A 26056-nucleotide genomic window follows, 5' to 3' on the forward strand; every position below is an offset into this window, starting at 1 on the left:
GACTCTTGTTTAGCCTATAGTCCATGATACCAAACAATCCTCTAGAACGCAAATCCTCCTCTACTAAACCAACTAGAAATTCAGAATCATTTTTATCATAAACATGATATTTTCCCTCTAATATCTTAGAATAGATTGCTCCACAAGAAAAGGAAATGGTCAAGTAAACATGTAAACCAAAATCTAGATCGACTACTTTACTTTGGGGCACGAATCAATGGCATGCAAGATGGTGTTAGACAATTAGATATGGGACAAGCTAATCTCCAGACAAAATGCATTGAAGCCAAAACAAAGTCAAACTTTTTGTTTTCCAAATTCACAAAAACTAGTGTTGTTTTTCCAAAAAAATTGTTGTGTTTGACTACAAACTATGCAGATCATGAAGATCAAATACTGAAATTTTCGAAAAAAAATTCATAATATTTTCAATTTTTTGAAAATTGATCAACTGTAGAGTTTGTAGGGAGGATAACCAGGTCCATTAGATATTCCCTGAATGATCATGCACTGAATCAGCACCATTCCCAATCAACAGAAATTCTTTTAGGCATTTTCAACATAGAGACGTAATTTGCAAAGCATCATCCATGCAAAGGTTGCAACGATTTCTGTGTGACAATAACGAAGAGGGTAAGTATTGAGTACACAATCACGAGCTTGCAGACTTATCAGTGATCGTAACAAAGAATCTCTGTACACCAAAAAAAGTGAAATGTAAAGAAAGTGGAACAGTAGTTATTCGGTGTATAACTTTGGCAATGGCAGAAGCGAATGAGATTAAGTGGAATGGTAGTTATGAAATCATTCTGTGTACGAAAATGACAGCACTGATCGTGAAATATGGGTTGCTTGTTTTTTGCATGGTTTCTTTCAGCCTGTGCTACTTCCAAAGGATTCTCTCACATAACAAAAATCTCAGTCTTCCCATGTTATAATATAGTTTGCAGAGTATTGGAATACATTCAAATTCATTCAACTTGGGGAATTCAGCAGAACATCTTTGTTCAGATTTCATGAGTTTGTTACGTTAGGTTTGGAAAATCATGAATCATAGCTGGATATGAAAAGAAATGATCAGTACAAACTTCTGGTTAAAGTAGAAGGAAACGTGTACAACCATGTCATTATATACTCATTCTCTAGGCTTGTGATTGTATAGTGTTATATTCAACTTCTGACACATTGGTTAACACAATGGTCCATCATTGATTGATTGTGAAAAACGTGTTAAACAATTTTGGTTATTTATAGATAAATGTATCTAATTAGCAAGTAAATATTATAGATAATGAAATAAAAATGAATGTGACAATTAACCATCATGAAATAAGTTCATAGTTTAAGGTTGATGATTGACAAATATTTTTTATTATATTTTGAAATGATTTATTATTATTATAATATTACTTGTCTAGATTTCATGAATATCTCAAGATTAAACTAACAAAAAAATAAATATAGATCAATTTCATGCCTTGTCCAATCAAACATATTCTTAGGAATTGGACTAAGCCACACAAAATTGATTGGACAAAAAGGCGCACTTAAAATATATGTTTTTCCTTTATTACTTGATATCTTAGATGTTAAGGTGGTGTCCACAAAAATCATTAAGGATCTCACAAAATCAATAGGTGAATGGATTCTCCTAGGTTAGACCCTTTAGTCCATCAAATTAATCAAAAGTTAGATTTAAGGAAACATTTACACATATACATATGGCCTTTATATAGATGATTATGAAGCAAATTTAATTCATTTATTACATTGGTGTAGGAGCACCTTCAATTCCATCCATTGCAAGCACATCTAGAGGATCATAAACAAAGGGTTAGGGTAGTAGTTGGATATAGAATCCAATGCTAGAAATAATGTCCAAGTTGTAAGGCAAGGAGACATTAGGTGTGTTATAAACCTAATTGTCTACTTTAGTCATTTTATGGGTAATTTCTAGGTAGAAATGGGATAAAGTAGTTTAGAAGTTTGAATAATGGTTATTTTATGGTCAAAACCTTCTCAAGTTCCTTGATAGAGTCTAGGATTAAAGTTTGGTAGATTTTGGAGACATTTGACAACTTTTGCAAAAAGCTGTCAAAGTTGTCATTGTTGCATAATGCAACTTTTGTGCAAAAATAAAACATTTTGAATCCCAACATTCACAACCACCTTTATTGGTTGGAACTGATTGGGAATTTCATAAATAAGGTTGAGAAACCTTTCTCAACATAGAAGAGAAGAATCTAATGTACTCATTGCATTCAAATAAATAAAATCTATTGTTTTCCTACCAAATTCCTAAGAAACTGTTTGTACTGAATTGTATAGATTTACATGAGACTTTGAAGGATTGGAAAAGTTCAAGAAGAAATTTCATATGAAAGTTTTGCTAGTGGTTTGAGGTCTTCAAATCTTACTAGTCAAGAGAAATCAATTTTTGAGTGCTTATTGGTCGCAGGAAGGCCCTAACTAGGGTTTCAAGAGAAAATCTATCTTTCCCATAGATTTCACTGTGGGAAAAATTTGAGCCTTGGTGGAAAGAAAGTGGGGAGGATTTAATTTAAGAATATTTGGATCTCAAATTAGGAGGCAAGAGATGTGGGGAGTAATTTCTAAACCTTCTTGGAACCCTATTTGGAGTTTTAGGTGTGTAGTTTGATTTTCCTAAGCAAGTATTGTGGAGTTTGTGTTCTAAAACATTTGGGAACTGCATTTAGTATTTCAAAGAAGTTCATATTTCATCCCTAAAACTTTTGGCTTAAGTTTGTGTCTTGTTATGCCTCAAGGAGGTGTTCTAGACTTTGAAATTGATCTAGTCTAGATAGTGTGGGTATTGGGAATCATATTGTGGAAACCTAGGTTGTATTGTTAGAGAGTGGCTTTGTGTACACCTAAGTAACATACTTTGATATAATCAAGGGACTATCATCCAAGTGGTATCAGAGAAACTTAGTAGATCTTTGGAGAAAGACAAGTTGCAACCATGGCAGATGGTGGAGAAGAAAATGTTTATGAACTTCCTAACAAAATGGAAAATGTTGAAGTACTAAGGGTGGTGAAAGAGCATGATGCTAAGAGGAAGCAAATGAAGAGAGAGATGGAAAAACTAAAAGAACAAGTCAAAAAAGGACTCAATGGTAACTTTGAGAATGAGAAGGAGGGGAGTGATGAGGAAATCTATTGGCAGGAGGAAGAAGAAGAGATCCCTACAGAATAGAGGTTATTTCTAAAGACTTTGAAATCCATGGCGAGAAGGACCATGGACACTGAACTTGATCTTCTTGTCTATAGTGGGAAGATGGATCCAGAAGAAGTGATGGATTGGATTGATGCACTCGCTAGTTTCTTTGACTATGAGGAGATACCAAAGCATCAGAAGGTGAAGATAGAAAAATCCAAGTTGAAGGGATCTAACTTAACTTGGTGGAATTTCACTCAAGTGGAGAGGGTGAAGATGGAAAAATCAAATAATACATGGAAGAAGATGGTGACCTTAATAAAGGAAGCCTATGTACCTAAGGAATATGAGATTCTACTTCATAAAAAGAGGCAGAGTCTGAGGAAAAACGAGATGGGTGTCTCTAGTTACACTAAGGAATTCCATAAACTCACTATGAAGTCCAAATTGGTGGAACTAGAGTGTGTCAAACTTTCTAGATATATGCAAGGGTTGAGGATGAATATGACTAGAAGGACAAATGAATTAAAAATGAATGGGAATAGGATTTGAAGAATTTGATGAGAGGCATTGCTTTTGCACTTAACTTTGGCTTGACTTGCAATGCACTTGAATTCATGAGCATATATACAAAATAGCCACTCGTTTTATTTGTAAAGGATCAGGCATTTAAACCTAGTTCTTAACTACAAGTCATTGGGAAGTCTTATCATCGACTCTAGTTAATGTATTTTTCATATCTATGATCTGCACTAGTTAAAAAATAGGGATTTTCATTATCTAGCACAATTCATGTTAGATTAATCCCACAATGGGGTCTATAATGATGAGATTGGGGACCCAAGCTCATCAATCCCTTGTAGTCCTTGTTGTCATCAATACAATTCTATCCAATTAGGGATCCTATATTAAAAAATTAAGTTGAGAAAAGCTCCATCTATCAATTGGAGCTCTTTTGTTTACCATCACAGTACTTGTAATCTATGGTGAACTTGCACAACTTTCCTTGCATTGCTTGCCTATGACTCAGCATCTTCATTCTATTGCTTGGCACCCACTATCTACTACTCGATAATTTGTTGTACTACATCATTTCCTATCTGCTAGTAAATTGCAATTTGATTTGCTTGTTCAATTTGAGTGCTGAGAGCATCATCATCCACATAGATGAATGTATTGTAATCTTTAGTTTTTTCTTTACATGCAATGTCACTTCTCTCTCCAAACTCATCAACTTTCACATCTGCACTTTCCACAACTTTGTTAGTGTTAGAGTTCAAACACTTGTAATCTTTTCATTTGGTGGAATCTCCTAGGAATATACCTTTGTCACTCTTTTCATCAAGTTTTCCATTCGAATTATCTTTAAGTATATAACATCCACTTCCAAAGATTTTGAAATATTTCACATTAGGAGCATATTCATATCATAGTTCAAAAGGTGTAGCATCTGTACCTTTGTTGACTTTTACTATATTCATGGTATAGACAATAGTACTAATAGCTTCTCTCCAATACTTCTTTGATACACTCTTCTCCATCATCAATCTACTTGCACAATCCATTATTGACATGTTTATCCTTTAAGCTATCCCATTCTGAGGAGGGGTCCTTAGTATAGACGTCTATCTTTTAATTCCTCTATCATTGTAGAATGTATTGAACTCATTTGAAATTAATTCACCACCTCTATTAGATCTGAAGCACTTCAGACTCTTCCATATTTCTTTTTCACCTTTGGCTAAATACCACTTGAATAACTAAAAGCATCATATTTAGGTTTACGTAACATCATAATCATCATCCTACAGTATTCATCAACAAATAGAATAAAAAACTTAGATCTCCACAATAGCACTAAACATCAATAGGTCTACATAGGTTAGTATAAACCAATTCCAAAATATCACTAGAAGTGTATGTTTTTACCTTAAAACTAGACTTGGTGATTTTTCCCAATTGACATTGTTTACACATATAATTGTCAAGCTTCTTGAGCTTAGGAAACCCTCTTACTTTCTTCATCTTAGTAATATTCACCAAATTTTCAAAGTTCACATGACATAACCTCTTGTGCCATAACCAAACATCTTCTTATTTTATAAAAAAAATGTCTCATTAGATAAATCTAGATCTAGAAGAAGTTACCTCTTGTCTAATCACCACTTCTAATCAATTTACCATTATCATCATGTATCTTGGCCTTCCTATTATGGAATTAATCTCTGTAACATGATTTCTTCAGTTGTGAAACACTTAATAGATTATAGTTAAATCCTTCAACCCAATAAATATTTTCACATTTTATCTTGTCACTTAGTTGAATAGTACATTTTCCTTTTACAACACATGGAATATCATTACCAAATTTAACACATCCACCTTTATATGGACCAATATCCTCAAATTTTTCTTTGTCACGAGTCATGTGATTTGAACATCCACCATCAATTATCCATCTGTGACTTTTGTTTACATAAGAGATCAATGCAGTTTTCTCATCTTCATTTAAATCTTCTTTTAGAGAAACATAGATAACTTCATCATCATTACTTTTATATTCATTTTCAGTTTCTTCTTCATCAATATAAAAATATTCTTTACCTTTGTTGTCTTTTTTTCTCTTGTAGTCTACGTCATCTCTTCTTCCTTTGTACTTGATTTCCTTCCTTTCATCTATATCCTCTTTGTTAGGACATTTAGCAGCAATATGACCAACCTTGTTGCATGAGAAACAAATAATAGGTAGTTTACCTTTATATTTACCTTTTCCTCTGCTAAATCATTTTGCAATAAGAGCTTCAAGTTCATCAATCTCATCATCTAAGTTGTCACTATCATTCTTTACATGTTTTCCTTTTCTTTTGCTAAGAACCAATTGTGACTTAAAGAAAGATTCAATAATAGCAGGGGTATAGTTATCAAAGTTAGACATCTCAAAGTAGTAAGTCTACTAATTATACCTTCTAAGATCAAAGTGTTACCTAGTGTGCATCTTAGATCTTGAATTGTAGATACTCTAATGGCATATATAAGGAGTAGAGTCCTTAATACCTTGCATATCATACTTTCATCTTTGAGTTCTCCATTTGCAACATGAATAACATTAACAACTTCTTTGACTCTTGTGTAGTATTGCACTATATTCTCACCTTCCATCATTCTCATATCATCAAATTTCCCTCTTAGGCTCTCTAATTTGGCTCTCAAGAAATTTTCATCACCTCCATATATGGTTTTTAATTTATCCCACATCTTCTTTGCACTATCATAGCCTTTTAAGTTATCAAACTTGGCATAGCTTAGGGTTGAGGCAATCTCCAACATTGTTTGATTGTGTTCTTTCTTTTGCTTCAGTTGCTCAGCTATCAAATGAGTGTTTGTTACCTTCACATTTTGTTTATCCACAAATTTGATAGAAACATCAATGATACTAGATATATGCAACCTCATCAAGGTTTTCCATGTAGGAGAGTTCTCCTTGTTCAACTTTGGTACGTCTCTTTTGTGAGTCATGATCTTTAGCTTTAAGTACCTTCAAACTCTTCTCTGTAAGCATTGAGCTCTTATACCAATTGTTAGAAATATTTAGAATAACTAAGAGTGGGGGGGTGTGGGGGTGGGGGTGGGGGGTGGTTGAGTCACTTACTCAAGGTCCATAAGTACCATTTGAATAATTAAACATAAAACATTCATTGTTCTTCTTATCATATTATTGCTCAATCTCTAATGTACTGATAAACTTATTGTCCCAAACATAACATAATTTGTTGAACATAAAATTTATCAAATGTAAAACATATAAAGCAATCAATACAAGTTTGACACTAGGATTTTATGTGGAAACCCAATTTGGGAAAAATCACTAGCAAGATGTCACCACTTTTTCACTCTTTTGAGGTGAGCTCTATTAGGAGCTAACCCTATTAAAGGTTTACAATACACACTATTAAATGTGACCTGGTTAGAGGATTTAATCACCCTATTAGGAGTGACCTTGTTAGAGGACTTTGATAATTCTATTTAGAATGTCACCTTCTTAAAGGATTTACATAGATTGTTAAGTCTTTCAAATGACTGCTAGGTTAACCTCTATTAGAAGGATTTCAATACAAACTATTGACAATGATTAGAAAGAAAAAATTAGGGTTTTGATCTGTATGATTACAACTCACTTTGCAAGTTCATAACACTATTCAGTTAAGGTGTTGATTTAGTGATAAGCTCTCCATTGTCATCTCTATTCTTAATTCTCTTGCCAACCTTTCAAGCAATCAATCTTATCCTTTCAACAAAACTTAAGCCATCTTTTCAGATTCACTTATCAATATCAACAACATCTGTGCAAGCAATCTCCTTGTGTTTCTCTTTCACTCTTATACACTTATGTTCACCCTTGTCTGACTTTGATCCACCTTTCTTTGTGTTCCTCTTCTACACCTCTCTCTCTCTCTCTCTCTCTCTCTCTCTCTCTCTCTCTCTCTCTCTCGCATTCTTTAAGTTCAACTCTATACCTCTTTAAATAGGTAATTCTTGCTTTGTCATTTTCCACAATCACCATATATCTTAGGGTTTATGAGTAAGTTCAACACAATTCATTGTATTTATCCATCTTCTTGATCATCCTCTCGAAACTTCTCTAGAATTCATCTATTAGGTCTTTACCTAATCCTCACCTTGAATTTAATGATCTAACTTATTAATCATATCTTCAACATGATTTACATCTCCCAAGAAATCAACTAAGTCAACAAGGAATTGTGATTTCCTCAAATTCATTCTCAAGATTGTTACTTGACAATCACTAAGTTTTGGCACTTGGTCATCACTGAATTACTCGGTGTAAAAATTTGGGCTCAACATTAACTATCTTGTGATATTATTATCAGGATTCAACTGTGTGATTTTGAGTCAAACTCATTGACCCATGTTTCATGAGTAGTGATTCAACATGAATCCATCTCTCATGAGAATAAATGGAACACTTAGCACTCGTTGGATCTAGTTGATGCTCATAGGGGTGAAGCATCGGGACTTCCTGGGAGGTCACCCATCCCAATACTACTCAAAATCATATAGTTCAATCTTGATAGCAATATCACAATTTGACTTGTTGTGGAAATTATCTCCTACTTATCAATTAACTATCTTGCTTAGTCAATACTGATTCTCAGGCAACACTAGATTTTCTCAGCACTTATTGGGGCTTAGTTGACACTAGCATCACTCAAAATTCCTTAACCTTTTACTCTATTGCTCGGCTTAGCTTAACTTTCTTGATATAAATAATCACTTTGTCTTATCAAAGTATAACTAATCAAATGTCCATCATAGCTTCCTTTTCATAACTCAACCTTTCCTCTAGGTGCCATTATTATGATAAATTTCTCAAAATCATCTTCATCAATCAAATATATATGACATATAGATTATGTAGCAATATGTCTTATCAATAGATTTGAAATCAATGACAAAATAATAATTGTCCCAATTTTAAGTTTCCAACACCTTAGTTCTCCTTTTCCACAATGGTGTGACTAAATCCAAGTCTTCATTAAGTCTTCTTGAAATTATTTAGGGTCATTAAGTCCTTTTTGACTTATCCCTACACCAAGGGGTCAGGGGAACAAGACACAAAAAATTAATTCATTTAATGTCTCATTCATGTTCATTATATCTCAATATTAATTAAGAATGAATTGCTCACATGGTTGTAGGATGATAAGCTACTTGGTTGTAGGAACTTATTACTCTTAAATCATTCACATGGGAATGATATAAATAAAAATCATAGTTTATCACATCAAGTACTTCTTTAAATAATGTAAAGTGTATAACTAAATGCCCACTGTATATCATCATCATATTTCAAAGTGTTCAAGCCTAGTAAATGCCATAAAATTTAAGGAATGTAGGAACATAGCAACATAAAACACATAAAAACTTGGCCATAAATCTAGCCCATCATATGGTGTGAGTATATGAGAAAAGTAATACAAGTTGTAGTTCATTAGAACTGTATGGATATAGGAGGTGATATATTCAAATTCATTTGTGATGGGATGCTTGTCCATCTTGTTGTAATTGAAGAAGAGATTAGTGAACCCAACTAAGGGCCAAATCTAAGATTATATTTAGCAGTGTGCTCTTGGTACTGCTCATACAAATTAGGTCATAAGATTATGGGGTAGTTAAAATAATTATATAGTTGTATGCTCTTAATTGGGCATTACTTTTAATAGAGTACATCATCTTATGGGCTTGAATCCCACAAGGGTTTACCTTGACAATTTTTCTTAACAAAAAAATATGGTGTTCAAGTGTTGTATGATGTGGTTCTTATATTTACTATTTATGTATCATTTCTAATATTATTTTTATAGGTTTTGAGTTTTAGTTGGTACTAGTGATTCGCCTGGTAGTTGTGTTTGCCTTACTTGTGGCTAACAAAATCTAAGAAATATAATATCAAATTATATTTAGTAAATAATACATCTAATTTGAACATTTACAACAAACATGTTTTGATGTAGTAAATATTTAATTAATTAATTTATAGTTTCATGAAATTTTCAGAATTTTATATTGCGGAATAAGAATCAGTTGGTGTGGTTCATTTTAACCCCTTGGACTACTTACTAATGATAGATTGTTCCATATGATACTTAAAGAAACGTGTGGCTAATATTATTTTGCATTCATGGACATGTGTTTTGAGAATGATGATTTATTAGAATTTAATGGTCATTTAAAAACATGAAAGATATGTGGTAGATATCAAGATAACCCATATCCATTTTATTAGTTAACCATTGGTACAAAATATGTTGGTTCCTTGAAATAGATAAATCTTACGAAATTGCCACAAATAAACATACCTTTTTCATCTATGCTTAATGCTTATCTTACTTAGGATTAATAGGGACTAGTTGATTTTACACCTTTTATTGAGGAGCGTGATTCATCCTTTACATGGATATTGCAATAGAAAAAAAATTACCTTCATCATTACATAATGATACTTAGATAACATATTCTCAAGGATTCTTTTTCTTGTAAAAAGATCAAGTGCTTTTTATTCTTATGATGATGTTGCAATATCTTATTAATCAATGTATTTTCATAATATAGTAAGGATTTAATTTTACATAAATATTATTATTATCAAAAATAGGTTTTATAAAGTTATGGTATTTAAAATCTATTGAACCACAACAATATTGTAGAACAAAAATTTTGAGTTATATTTACAACACAACTAAGAATTTAAAAGAAAAAAGAAAAAATACAATTTTAGTCAATATCTACCATTATTCATTCAAATATTTTGTTACAATTGATGCACTACTGAAGTTTACTAATCTATCTAAATCTTTCCAATTTTATTTACACATTATCCAATAGTATATTTATTATTCGTTTAACAAAAATCTAAGTACTATGTTATCAAATGGATTCATTACAGTTCTTGTAGAGAAGTTAGAAGTGTTTTAAAAAAAATAAAATGGACGAAGCTATTAAGATTTAATATGTATTAGAAAGAAAACCCTGCTTCCTTGTTCCTTTACATGGTAAAAATAAAAATAAAAGCTACAAGTATAGCTAGATATGTAAGTGGTACAACTAGGCTTCCTTGGAGTTTATAGTCCATAACTGAAAAATCTGAATACTTAATCACTTTCTAGGTCTGGAGATAGCCAAAATCTAAAATTTCTTTACTAATTTTCAAGCTCCTAAATTGTAGAAACAATATCTTTTTTCAACAACATACCTAGCTACTCTTGTGAATCAATATAATCTTTGGGTCATAATGAATCTGTGTGTAGCCCATCACATCCCCAATTTGCTAATAAGTATGCAACTTGATTGCCTTCACACATTATGTGGGATATGTAGACCTCTTGAAAAGATTCTATCAATTCCCATACTTGATTTAAAATATAAGCTAGTTTCCAATTATGCATAGCTCTTTCGATTCACACATTGACTATTAACATGGAGTCTCCTTCAATGTGCACCCTATTGAACCCTCCAATTTAGCTAATAGTAATCCATGTAATGGGGCATGCACTTCCACATTGTTATTAGTTCCTTGAGAAATGGGAAAAGATTTAATTGCACACATGTTGCCCTATTGATCACGAATGCAAATACCAATACCCAAGGGACCCAGATTACCTCTTGAGACATAGTCAAAATTTATTTTAACAAACTTGTGAGTTGGAGGAAACCATTTTATTTTTTTCCCTATCTATAACAATAGTAACATTCCATTGTGGTATTGATCCGAAAGGTATCATGATCCCCTTCCATTGTTTCACAATTTATCTATCCCAAGAAGAGAAGAAAAAATTGCATTTGATTGATAATAGATTTGCATTAACCACTTTTTATACTAACTTCTCAATGCCTGTTACCACTTCATTGATGTTATTTCTCTCTTTACAAAAAATGTGCTTATTTCTCTCCCACCAGATTGCCCATACAACAATGGTCATAATACATTTCCAAAAGCAACTAAATAAAGATGACAAGTGTAGAACCAGCCATGATTGGAATAGGTCCCACTATGTCTATGGTAAGGGCATGTTATAGTTCAGTTTATTGAGAACAAAAGCCCAAAATTCATTTGCAAAAGAGCAATTTAATAACAAGTGATTAGTGTTTTCTACTGCTTCATTACAAAGTGCATAGCTGAAAGGTAAAGCAGTAGATAATTTATGGAGTATTTCACTTGTGAGGATTCTCTTCTTCAAGGCTAAAAATGCAAAGCACTTGGCCTTAGGAAGGACATACTTATTGCAGCAAAGGGAGAAAGCTTGTTGTGGGGGTTTCACATTATGAATTCGCTGCAATACTTTTCCCATTTTTAGTAGGAACCCAAATTAACAAGTCCTCTCTATTAGATAAATAAATTTTCCTATCCTTAAATATTGTTTGAAGAATTCCTATTTGATTCTCATATAATGGTAACTCAATAGGATCTTTCCATGTGACTTTCCTTGAAAGTCTATCAACCGAATCTACATAATCAATAAGTTTATTTCCCTGCCAAAGAAAGCATGTATTAATTAACTTAGTGTCCTGATGTGAACTAGAAAGAGTGGGAAGGCCATGCCATGAGTCATTCCAAAAGTCTATATCCTCTCCTTTATGTACTTTCCATGAAATGTATTGTTGTACTATATCTCTAGAATGCTTTATGAAGTTCTAAACAACTGAACCTTTTGGAAGGATTTGAAATGGTAAGTACTCTTTTTGGATCCTCATTGTCAAGATATTTTTGCTGCATAATCCTACACCATTTTTTGTTCAGATTTGTATAAATTTGCCAAATCAAAATCCCTCTAAAAGCCTTATTCCTAAAATGCATGTCGTGGATATTTGCCCCTCTAAATGCTTTAGTTTGTGCCATATCTTATAATGAGATTAACGATTTTTTTTTTCTCTTCCGTCAAATTTCCTCTCCACAAGAAGTCATTAACTAGATTCTCAATTTGTTTGACAATTATAGCCAGGGCCTTGAGAATTGCAATGTAATTATTTGGAATGGAAGATAAGACCACTTTAACTGATTGAATCCTACCCACAAGAGACAACCATCAAGCTTTCCATGCTAAAATTATACTCTTTATTCTTTCAATAGTAGATGACCAATAACACACTTTATTAGATCCCATAAAGAGAGGGAGGCCTAGATATGATGAAGGTAGTTGCTCAACCAGAAAGTTTAGAATGTTGACAATCTTGCAAGCAGCCTTATCTTCAACATTAAATAAGAAGATCTTATATTTATACATATTAATTTTTTGCCCTAAAATAGATTTATATGAATCCAAAGTGTCTTTAATTTGACATGCTTCCTGAATAGACGCTTCTCCAAAAAGTAATGTATCATCTACAAAGAGAGAATTTGTGGTCAAGATGGATGTACCTATGATTTGAACACGCTTCCAAAGACTAGTATTATGTTTGGACTAAATGTTTGTACTTAAAGCCTCAACCATTATAATAAATAGGAATGGGGAAAGAGGGTCACCTTTCCTTATCCCCCACAAGGATTGAAAAAGCCCACTAATATCCCATTAATAATTACTGAAAATTAGGCTTTAGATATGAAAGCTCTTATCTATTTACACCATGCTTTTGACAATCCAAATTTATGTAGGACTTTGAAAAGGATCTACCACCAAACTCGATCATAGACTTTCATCATATCTAACTTGATAACAAAACTAGATAAGCAATTCTCATTAATAGAATGTAGGGGCTCATGGCAACTAATGCACCTTCCATTATTTCTCTACCTAGAACAAATCCACCTTGATCTGAAGATACAATGTGTGGGATGAATTGTTGTAATCTCATATAGATGGGTTTAGTAAAAAAATTGTAAATTGTATTACAAAGGGAAATAGGACAAAAATTAGCAAATGTGGCTGGAGATTGGGTTTTTGGGATGATAACAATATTTGTTGTATTAAAATATCTTTAGAAAGCCTTTCTTTTCCTTGACTCTTCAAGAGCTATGAGTAGATCATCACATATAACATCCCAACATTTTTGGTAAAACAATGTTGTAAATCCATCTGGACCTGGAGCTTTATTTGTAGGGAAGGAAAAGACTACTTTATGCAAGTTGGAGATAGAGAAAGGGGCCATTATAACTTTTTCATCCTGATATGAAATAAGACATGAGACTGATTCGAAAATTTCTTCCACCCTATCTTGATTCAATTCCATAGATGAAGAAGGAGTAATCAATAGTTCTTTAAAGAATATGACCCCTTCCTCTTGCATGCCCTTTTCATCTAATATGGAAATACCATCTTTGCAATCAACAACTGAGAAAACAATATCTAGAACCTATTTTTGCTTTGTAGAAGAATGGAAGTAGGTGGTATTATCTCCTTCTCTAAACCATAATTCCCTAGACTTTTGCCTCCAAAACTCTTCCTCTCTGTAGTACAACTCAACCCATTCCTCTTGGTATTGTTTTTGTCCCTAGTACAAATCTGTGAACATCCCATGATGAATAATTTGTTTTTTTACATCTGATAATTGTTTCTTAACTTTCTCCTTCTCATGAAAAATATTTTAAAAGACTTTTGAGTTCCATAATTCTCTAATTTGGGCCTTGATATGTTTAAGTTTAGCAGCAAACTGAAACATTTTTATACTTTTTACTTTAGGAAAACTCTCCCACCATTGCCTAAGAAGTGAGGAGAATTGCAGATGCTTGAACCACATTCACTCAAATTTAAAGAGAAGTTAGAAGTGTTGGTAGTTTTAAACTATATTGGTTATTGGACTTAAAATCTATTATTGTGTCATACTTGTTTACTTTACTTTCTAGCTTGTCTTATAAGAAATGTAATGTGTAATTTTGATATAAATGCAAGTAATAGAATTTCTTGAAGGTAATTATACAAAGCATATGATTCTTTGGATTAGACATGTAGACTACATTTCAATGAACCCCTGAGACATGTCATAATATATTAAAAAAACTTATATAATGTGAAATAAAAAATAGTCATAGAATTGTTGCCAATGTCACAATTCAACAAGGATAAAATGAAAACTCATAAATTAATAATTACATGATAAATAGTCTTTCTTGACCGTAATTTAAAGTGCGCAAAATCAATAAGAGAGGTTAAAGTTAGAACATGTTTGCCATTTAATTTTTTAATCAAATTCTAAGCAAAAGATAGATTCCTCAATTATATGATGTGCTACATTTTGATGATGAAATTAATATACATATCATAAATCAAGCTTCTCCAAATTTTAAACAGAAGAGAGATTGCAAATGTAAAAGAAATAAAGAGAGAGGTCAAAGTCATTAGATTTTCACAATCCATATGAATGTGTCAAAACTTCATAACATATTAGTTATGTAAGAATGGGATGACTCTCTTATCCATCATCAAGATGTTCTAAGAAAATGTAACGAGAATAAAAATATATTATTTTATAATCCAAAGTCCATCATATCAAACAACTTGACTACAAACAGAACATGCATACTTTGCTCTCATAAGATTTTAAATTTATAACATTTAGAACACAAATCCTTCACTACTAAACTAATTTAGAACCATTTTTACCATAAACATGATACTCTCCCTCTAATATCGTGCAATGGATTGCTCCACAAGAAAAGGGAAGTGTCAGATTAAAAAGGTAAACAGATTGAAGATTCGCTGAAAGAGCGTGCACTCTCAATCGACAGAAATCGGTGTTGGTATTTTCTACAGAAAGACGTAATTTGCAGAGTATCATCCATGCAAATATAGAAGGGTAATATGAGTACACAATCACGAGCTTACGGATTTATCAGTGATCGTAACCAAAGAATCTTTGTGCACCAAAAAGTAGCCAAATGTAACGAAAGTGGAACGGTAGGTTATTTAATGTACGACTATGGCAGAAGTGAATGAGAGTGAGTGGAATGGTAGCTATAAATCATTCTCTATGGCTATGGAAATGACATCATTACTGAAATATGGTTTGCTTTCTTTTTCATAGTTTATTTCAACTATGTTTAATTTCTATACAAAATGTATCAAAGACAAAAACAAAGTCTAATACAAATTTTTTTAAATTCACAAAATAAATTGAATTTTTCTCAAAAAATTTGTTGTTTTTTATCACAAAATATACAGATCATGAAGATCAAATGCTGAAAATTTTAAAAAAATTCATTGTGTTTTCATTTTTTTGAAATTTAGTCAATAGTGCAATTTGTAGGAAGGATAGCCACATCCATTTATTTCAGCCTTTGCTACTACCAAAAGATTCTCACACACACCCTTTCAGATCACAAATATGCCACTCTTGCCATGTCATATTATAGTTGTTCAGAATTTTGGGATTCATTCAAATTTGATCAACTTATAAAATTGATGAGAACATCATCTTAATTTTACATGAGTTTATTAGGTATGTTGGGTTTGGTAAATCATGAGTCATATGTGGATATGAAAGACATGATCTTTACAAACATCTACCTAAATTAGCAGGAATCATGTAGAATTCAAATTGAGAGTTTGTGATAGTGTAGAACAATATTTAGTTATAACAATTTTTATTTATTTTTATTAATAGTTTCATTTCTATTAATTTATAATATCAATTACATATTTAGTATTGGAAGATATAAAGTTACTAATGTGAAATTCACAAGTAGGAAAAAGAAAAACACATATCTCTGGAGATTATAAAACAGAGCAGCTAATATTGAAAACATAGCAAAGAAATAAAAATTACAACTACATCAAATTCACTGATGTATATTCAATACATATAAAACTATATAAAACAATACCATCTCCTTCATATATGGTAGTAAAGAATAGTTAGCTGTTAGTTAAGAATGGTGGATCAACATGTTTTAGCCATGCATTACCTGCATCAATTTTGGGCGTTTGATATGGATATTTTGAAGTGGTGATCCTAAATTAATGGGCAGTAACAAGAACTGCATGAAAGGAGAAGACAAGAAGTGGTAGTTTGTATTATCCACTAACACCCCCCCCTAATGCTAACTACAATGGAGAAGAAAAAAGAAAAAAAATAGTAAAGAGGAAAAACCCCCCCTCAAAATAGATGCTAACAAGACAAAAAAAAGCTATTGTGTTACAGTATTGTCCTACATCTCATCAGATTGCCAACATCTTTGTGAATTTTTGAAAATATATGTTTTGAATATATGAAGCACAATTGACTGCTTCAAGCCACACTTTTGAGAGAAGGGACCTAGCATGCAACATGCAACTGGCCATATCCTTCAAAGATCGGTTGTTTCTTTCAGCTACTCCATTCTGTTGTGGAGTATATGGAAACGTGTTCTGTAGCTATATTCCAACTTCATCAAAAAGATTTTGGACATCATTGTTGACATAATCTCCCCATTATCTATGTAGAGGATCTTGATCAATTTTTGAGATTGCTTTTTTGCATGGGCTTCTAAAAGCTTGAGATTCTCAAACACTTTAGAATTGTATTTGAGAAAGTACACCTATGTGTACCTTGAGTAATCATCAATGAATGTAAGGATATATCTTTCTTTTCTCATGGAGTGATTGTGAGAAGGGCCCATTAAATAACTATGAACAAGCTCTTGAGGAGATGAGGGTCTCCATGAAATTCCCCTGGGAAACTTTTCTTCTAGATGTTTTCCAAGAGCACAACCTTCATAGAATCCATTAAAGAATTCTATGGTAGGCAATCCTTTTACCATCCCCTAATTGCTAAGCTTCTACATGTACCTTAAATTCACATTTCCAAATCTTTCATGCCAAGTTCTACTTGCATTATTTGCATGTGTTAGAAGTAAAGTAGAATATGATTTGGCAACAAAATTAGAGAAAGTGTACAAATGAGATTGATGATTCACGTTACAAACAAATTTTTTGGAGTTGTCCTGCATGTTATAGATGCTCACCGAATCTGGTGTGAATTCAACTCTCCTCTTGATTCCAGTATGTGTCATTTGATACACAAAAAGTAGATTCATAGAAAGTTTTGGGATATGTAAGACATTCTCAAAACTTCCAGTTCCAAGCTCTACCTTACCAATTTTAGTTGCTTCTACAAGAGATCCATCTCCCATTAGAATAGGAGAACCAGAATATGGTTTCAAATATGAAAGAGCATATTTTGTAGCTTCCATGTGGTGTGAAGCTCCAGAGTTTATTATCCATGCATTCGAGGAATAATAAATAACTATCAATGCATAAGCATTGCCTTTGGTTTTTGTGTTTTTTCTTTCTACTTCTTGGCACTCTCAGGAGTAAGACTACCAAGATTATTTTGTTGAAGTGTCTGCACCATAAGATCAATGGTCTTCATGCATGATGGTTTTGGATGGTATCCATGATTACAATAGGTGCACTTTGATTTTCCCGTCCTTTTATTTTGAGCCTATAGACCTATCTGAAGGCTTTCGATTACCTTCCTTTCTTGGAGTTGAATCCTTCTTCCATTTTTCTTTGGATTGGTGATTGGATTTAGAGTTATTCTTCCTAGTTGTATGTACAATGAGTGCTTGAGCTTTGGAATTCTTAAAGGTACCCATCTTAATAAGCTTATCTTGCTCATGTATTAGAGACTCAATAAAGGCATTGAGTGTGGGCATCTTCTAATTTTCTCATGTTGTGAGTCTAATTGTGTGGAAAGAAGAAACAAATATTGCATCATCTGGACCCAACTTTGATAGAATGACAAGAATTAACTTACTTTCTTCATTGGACTTATCAATGCCACATCCTTTTAGCTGAAGCAACAAAGCTTTGAACTTTGTGAAGTACATCTTGGATATTGCCAAAACTCCTTGAATCTAATGAGATGAGCTCATTTTCAAGGATATGACCCCACATTTTACCTTTCTTTCCAAAGAGAGTCTCCAAGGTATTCTAAACTTGGTTTGGAGTTGTGCATGCGTCAACATGGAAAAACAATTCTTGAGATACAAACAAGCATAGTAGACCAAATACTTCATCCAAATGGTTGAAGTATTTAGATTTCTCTACTGCTAAATTAGGCTCAACCTCTATATTCTTAACTATTTGATAGAACCTTTTACTCCAAAGCTGGAGTAAAATTTTAGGCTTCCAATCAAAGTAGTTGTAGGGTGTGAGAATAACAGAGGTCAAAGAATCCATCTTTAGATCTAATTTTCTATATCTACAAAAAAAGAAAATTAGATTTTTCCTTTCTTGTAACATGCTTTGATACCATGTGAAATTCGCAGCCTTAGCAGGAAAAAGAAAAACACATATCTTTGTAGATTATAAAACAGATTAGCTAATATTAAAAATAGAGCAAAGAAATAAAAAATTACAACTGCATCAAATTCACCATTGTTTATTCAATACATATAAAACTATATAAAACAATACCATCTCCTTCATACACAACACTAATGGATATGTTTTACTGATGCATAATAGTTAGCTGTCAATTAAGAATGGTGGATCAATATCTTTTAACCATGCATTAGCTTCATCAATTTTGGGTGATTGAAATGGATATTTGGAAGTGGTGATCCAAAATTAATGGGTAATAACAAGAACTGTATGAAAGGAGAAGATGAGAAGTGGTAGTTTGTATTAACCACTAGCAACTAATAGTTAACATAATAGCATAGGATTGATTGTGGGAAGTTATGTCATTAATGAAGCTCAAATAGAAGTGATTAATACTTTGGTCAATATCATACATAGATCTAGGTATACATATATATGGTATTGAGGAAAGTAAAAGATATATAAAATATTTGTACATTTATGTGTACAAAGAATTAAGTGTTATAGATTGATAAAGAAAATAATTTATATATGTCAAGAAGTTACGAAATACTATAGATAACAAAGATTGAAGTACTATGCATTAATACACACACAAACACACAAACACACACACATGATTAAAATGTACTACAAAATATAACTTTTCAACATTTGGAAGGTAGTATTTGTTTTGGAGGATTAAATTCTTGAGCTATTATATATAATTACAGATCAATTTATTTATAGATTATAGTGGATGGGAATATAAGAAATTTTCATATTTTCCTTATCTAAATTGTTTTAGGTTATTTTACAATAAATGTAATTAATTAGTAAGTAATTTAGGCAATAAAATAAAAATAAATGTGAGAATTGATTGGGAGGAAATGAATTTATAGTCTAACATTAATATTCGATAATTTTATTATTGATAATATTTTGAACTCATTAATCATTATTATAAGATCAATTGTTTCAATCTTGATAAATAAAGATTATTGTATAAGCTAGCAAAAACTAATTATAGAATGATCTCTTGTCATATCCAATAAATCACACTTCCTATAAACTTGATATTGATGTGTAGAATTAGACTAAGCAGCATAAATCTAATTGAACAAAAAAGTACACTTGAATATTTATTTTCCCTTTTCTGTTGTATATCTTACAAATCACGGTGTTGTCCACATAGACCATTAAGAACTCAACAAATCAATAGGTGATTGAGTTCTCCTTGGTCAAACCCTTTAGTCAACTAAATTGGCCAAAATAAGAAATATTTAAGATACTATTCATAAACATGCATATGGCCTCTATGATAATGGTCTACATTCAATTCCTTTACTAAATATTAGAATTGAACCAAGATCTAATGATTCATCTTTCATTTTGGCATTTCTTGTGCAACTAAGTGCATAATGAATGAATTATATACCATAACATAAGAATGTGCCACATTACATGTGGGTTTCATGGTCCTCCTTGATCAAAATGAAAATGAATAAAATCTTTGAAAATGGATTGGAGGATGCATATGATTTGACTATCAAGGCAACCACCCAAGACTAAGAAAGTATAATGGAAAGAGAAACAAATAAGAACGTGACAGAATAAATGGTGTACTATCAAAGGATATAATCCATGAAAAATTGGAATAGATACTCATATATGTGTGTGTTTGTCTATATATATATATATATATATATATATATATATATATATATATATATATGATGCACCTCCAATAGAAAAAATAAAATTACACAACATATACTAGATATTATATAAATGTCTATAAGTAAGCTTAGCTATGTCCAAATAAGACCTAGATGATGATTTCACTATTAGACATAGCATTTTCAGATCAAAACTCTTCTTAAATGCAACTTAGAAAGGGAAAAGGAAGATAGAAAAATGTTCAAATAAGGTTCCTAACAAAAAAGCCATGTTGGATACCCATGTGTTCAAAATGATCTTATGAAATCTGTATCAACAATGTTTACACTCTTGTTGATCTATTAACTCAACAACCTATTCAAATATGTAATCATTCTTAAGTCAAGGATAACCTATAATGAGAATGGACCTACAAAAAGTTCTAGTTTACTGGGATCCCTTAAAGCTGAACTAAACTACTAATTCATCAAGGAAAGGGGGAAGACATAACTTGAAATAAACCTCTAATTATTGTTTTGATGTACCAAATGAGCTTTTAGAACCTATATTTTTATCTTGAACATGCAACATGACCAACTTCTAAAGCCAAGACATACAATTTAGAGTTTTAGATGCTTTGTAAAATTGATTCATAGCCAGGTTGAAAATACTAAGGGTCATGTTAAAAAGGAGTAAGGAAAAAATTAACAACTTAATCTTTATCCTTAGTTGGCCAACAAAAGTTATAACTTGATTAATAAGTATATTTCTACATATAAACAATAAGAATGAGATAAAAATCACATAGAATAACATTAGCACAAAATCATATCAATCATTTAAAATAAACTTGTACAATAAAACACTTTAAAAAATATATAATATATTATTTAATTTTTTTTTAAAAAGTAGATACAATAACTTTATACAAGTTTGAAATTGATTATAATATATATAAGAAAGAGAAAGACTATTTCATGTTATAATAGACAGCCTAAGACGAGAACTTAATAATAAGAGCCAAAGAGTTGTGCTTTATGGTGCAACAACTTGGTAGAAGAAATAAAACACATTTTGAGAAACAATACCAAAGTTTGTGTTACTCTAACTTGGTCAATCTTTTTGACCATCCAATTGATTTGCTAATATTGTTTTAGCCCTCAAAAGTTCTTCAAAAAGTAGCTTGAAGAAGAAAATTCTTCCTCTTTGCCTCATCCATGGATGAGGTTCCACAGACAGCTCAAACTAGTTTTTCCATAATTTTTGCAACTCCTTCCCTCATGAATGGATGTTTTGTTTTGAGGCCTTTTAGATTGAAACCCTCCTTGGGTCAGATGAAACCAAAATATGCCACTAACTACTAAAGTCAAATTATATAGCCCAACTCACATGCAACCCCTAAGGGCCCATTTGGTTGCTAGAATATGATTTGCGAATTTGGCATTCGAAAACCTTGATTTGGGATTCTGGAACTTGAAATCCAGATTACTGTTTTGAGGATTTGATTTGGGACCATTTGGTTCACCAAGAATTCATTATGAAAAATACACATTTTCACCATTTGATTGCACATTTCTAGAATTGGATATGAGGCATGGCCACGTCAAAACTCACAATGGCAGACAAATGAAACCAAAAGAAAATGAAAAAATTTAGAGGAAAACAATCTACAAACTACCCTGTTAGTGAAGCAAATGGCCACTGCGATAGCTAGGGTTCTAACTCGCGACCAAAACATTGATAAAATGCACAAAGGCAGGGTTAGCACAAGAAAGAAGCCATAAAAAATCAGTGAATCTACATTCAACACAAAAGTACCACCATTCTATAGGATTTTGGTTGACCAAAGAAGAAATAATGGATTGGTTAAGTAGCGCATATACATTTGCGGAGCTCCTCACAAGTAAAAATAGCAGCACCATAATGAAAAAAAGAAGGGCCTCGTATTCAGAGAAAAATCTATTAAACCCTAGCAAAATGGAGAGCAAAATACAACCATACCTTTGTAGAGACGTTGAGAAACTAGAAAAAATGGAGAGCAAAATGTTTGGCAGAGAAAAAATGGATCTGCAAATAACAACGTGAGAAACCAAAGAAAATGGAGCAAAACATTTGCAGAGATAAAATGGAGTACAATCTGGCAGAGAAAAAGTTTGAGCGCCAAAAAAAATTAGGTCTACCGAACTTTTAAAAAAAATTCTTTTGTATTAATTTGCAATGCTCATTTTCCCCAAAATTTGAATTAAAATGAGTATTTGAGCAATACCAACTATTTAGAAGCAAGACCGAATCCTTGAATTGGGGAATAAATGAGGATACAGAATTCTAATTTTCTCGTATTCCAATTCTCATTTCATCGACCCAAACAATGGATTACAATTTTTTTAGAATTCACAATTTTAATTCCTGTTGATATCCATGAACCAAACAGGCCCTAAAGGACTGTACCGTTGGTTTCCACCATTTTCCGTGGCTGATAATTGTTAACGAAAAAACACAGTCAAAATTAAAGGTTGAAAGGAATTGGAAGTCAAAAGATAATGGACTAGTAGTTAGCAAAGCACAAGGAATGATTGAAGATGCTACCCTTCAATGACTATGTCCCGCAGGCTTCTTGTAGCAATGCATTCACTCTGATTTTTGGCTTGGTATTTCACAAATTTTGAGGGAAACCTCACAAGTAATGAACTTTGCAGGAAAGAAGACAAGCATACTAATATTTTATAATGAAATTTATGTAGATATGTGTGTGTGTGTGTGTGTGTGTGTGTGTGTGATTGAAAAAAAGTTGTTATTTTTCATTGGATAACAGTTTCATCCTTTACAAGTAGTTAATATCTTTTATTAAAAATTAAATTACAGAAATCATTTATAAGAATGAATAAAATATTTAGCATATTTTCAATAATGAAACTTCAAGTCTTCCTAGGAGGTCACTCATCTAAGTAGGACTACAACTCAAGCATGCTTGATTAGGGAGTTCTCCTTGTGGATAAACCCACTTAGCTTGCTACCCCATTTACAAAACCTTTAGTAAGTGTTGTTACCATTCATTATAGATCATCTTTAACTCACATAGATCCAATAAGTGCTAAGTTATATTCATTCTCATTAGAGATGTGATCTTAAAAACCACAATTCATGAAAGTGTGGATCAAAAAGTTTGACTCAAAACTATATAGTTGAATTTTGATAGAAATATCATAATTTCATCCCTTTTTTGTAAACTATACAATAAATTAATTATTTTAATCCTTTAGTTTGTAATGTAGAGGAGGCATTTCATTGTGCTTCAAATGCAAGGTGTACATATCCTACCTTCTACAAGATTTGAACTTGTGACCTCTCTTTGTAGAGTAGATGTTCTCCACCATCAATATCATTCTTGGAGTAACAATTTGTACACATTTCAACTGCATTGGTTGTCAAGTTGCTAAGTTCTTATGAGGTCAATCAAGTGATCATGAGACAACTACTAGATGTTAGAGCACTAGACTGGTCCACATGGACCTAATTTTGATGGTCATGTTAGCTTCTTGAAATCATCACTTTTTTTTTTTAATTGTTGTTTTCTTTTCTCAACTTAGATTTTATGTACAAGGGAATTTGGGATAGACCATAAACATGAGGAAGATTTATAGTGTAAGAAACCCTTTTACTAGTATAAATATGCAAATTCCACAACTTTGGTAGATGTAGTAAACTTTAATATTGCATCAACATTTGAAATTATATTGGGTAGTTTATGAGTATTCAATGTCTTTTTACATTGAATCTTCTTACTAGATAATAATCAATAAGAATTTAAAAATATCAAATAAATGGTCATGTGTACAAATCAAAACTTTCTATAATATTCATAGATATTAATCTACAAACATTTTTCTTTATATTCTCATCACATATTGTGTGTATAAAACTATCAAGAATAAGTATCATTTTTTTAAATATATGATTATGACACTTTCATTTCTATGTGTCTACACTTCACCTTATAAATATAGAAGCAAGATACCTCATATTTCTTTTTACTTTCTTATAATTTAGGTGTAGAATGATCATGCATAATATTGGGAAAATTAAGAAAATGCTTATGAGTCTAAAAATATGATTGAACGCCTATTAGAATTTTTATTATAAAATCTTCTACTAAGAAATATTCATTTATAATCCATATTTCATGGTGTCAACCTATCTTGTTACAAATGGGCATACATAGTTCGCCCTCAATAATATTTTGAAGTTGTGATGGCCCAAACACAAATCCTCTACTATGATAGATTCTTTTATAGTTTATAGTCTATGATACCAATCAATGTTGTTACATATAGACATACATACCTCACTACTAATAAGAATTAGAATTTGTGACCTCTCAAACACAAATCCTCTACTAAGAAAGATTCTCTTATAGTCTATAGTCCATGCTACCAAGCAATTTCACCACAAATAGACATACATAACTTATCCTCAATATGATTTAGAATTTGTGGCCTCTTAGCATAAATCCTCTACTACAAATGACTCTTTTTTAGCCTATAGTCCATAATACCAAACAATCTTACTACAAACAAAGATACATATGTCACGCAGAATAAAATTTAAAACTTATAGCCTCTAGAACACAAATCCTCCTCTACTAAACCAACTAGAAATTGATAACCATTTTTTTCATAAACGTGATAGTTTCCCTCTAATATCTTAGAATAAATTGCTCCACAAGAAAAGGAAATTGTCAAGTAAACTTGTAAACCAAAATCAAGATCAACTACTTTACCTTGGGGCGCAAATCCATGGCATGGAAGACGGTGTTAGACAATTAGATATTCCCTGAAAGAGCGTGCACTGAATCAACACCATTCCCAATCAACAGAAATTCTTTTGGGTATTTTCTACATAGAGACGTAATTTGCAAAGCACCGTCAATTCTGTCAAAGTTGCATGGATTTCTGTGTCACAATGACGAAGAGGGTAAGTATGAGTACACAATCACGAGCTTGCAGACTTATCAGTGATCGTAACAAAGAATCTCTGTACAACAAAAAGTAGCGAAATGTAAAGAAAGTGGAATGGTAGTTATTCGGTGTATAACTTTGGCAATGGCAGAAGCGAATGAGATATTAAAGTGGAATGGTAGTTATGAAATCATTCTGTCTATGGAAATGACAGCACTGATCGTGAAATATGGGTTGCTTGCTTTTTGCATGGTTTCTTTCAGCCTTCTCTCACATCACAAAAATCTCAGTCTTCCCATGTCATAATATAGTCTAGCAGAGTATTGGAATACATTCAAATTCATTCAACTTGGAAAACTCAACAGAACGCCCTTCTTCAGATTTCATTTCCATAGCTATGGTTTACAACCATGTCATTATAGGGACAGGCTAATCTCCAAATAAAATGTACTAAAGATAAAATAAAGTCA

General features: G+C 32.0%; 1 long non-coding RNA gene across 1 annotated transcript; it reads right to left on the minus strand.

The window, feature by feature from the left end:
- Positions 1-294: 294 nt before the first annotated feature.
- LOC149562619 (uncharacterized) lies at positions 295-25723 on the minus strand. Its single transcript, XR_016363507.1, has 2 exons — positions 25409-25723; positions 295-611 (listed from the first exon to the last, which is right to left on the minus strand). It is a non-coding gene; the product is annotated as an uncharacterized LOC149562619 (long non-coding RNA).
- Between the last annotated feature and the right edge of the window lie 333 nt (positions 25724-26056).

This window comes from Cupressus sempervirens, chromosome 4, assembly GCF_028749045.1.
Source record: "Cupressus sempervirens isolate cs-2001-9-10 chromosome 4, ASM2874904v1, whole genome shotgun sequence".
Taxonomy (NCBI): domain Eukaryota; kingdom Viridiplantae; phylum Streptophyta; class Pinopsida; order Cupressales; family Cupressaceae; genus Cupressus; species Cupressus sempervirens.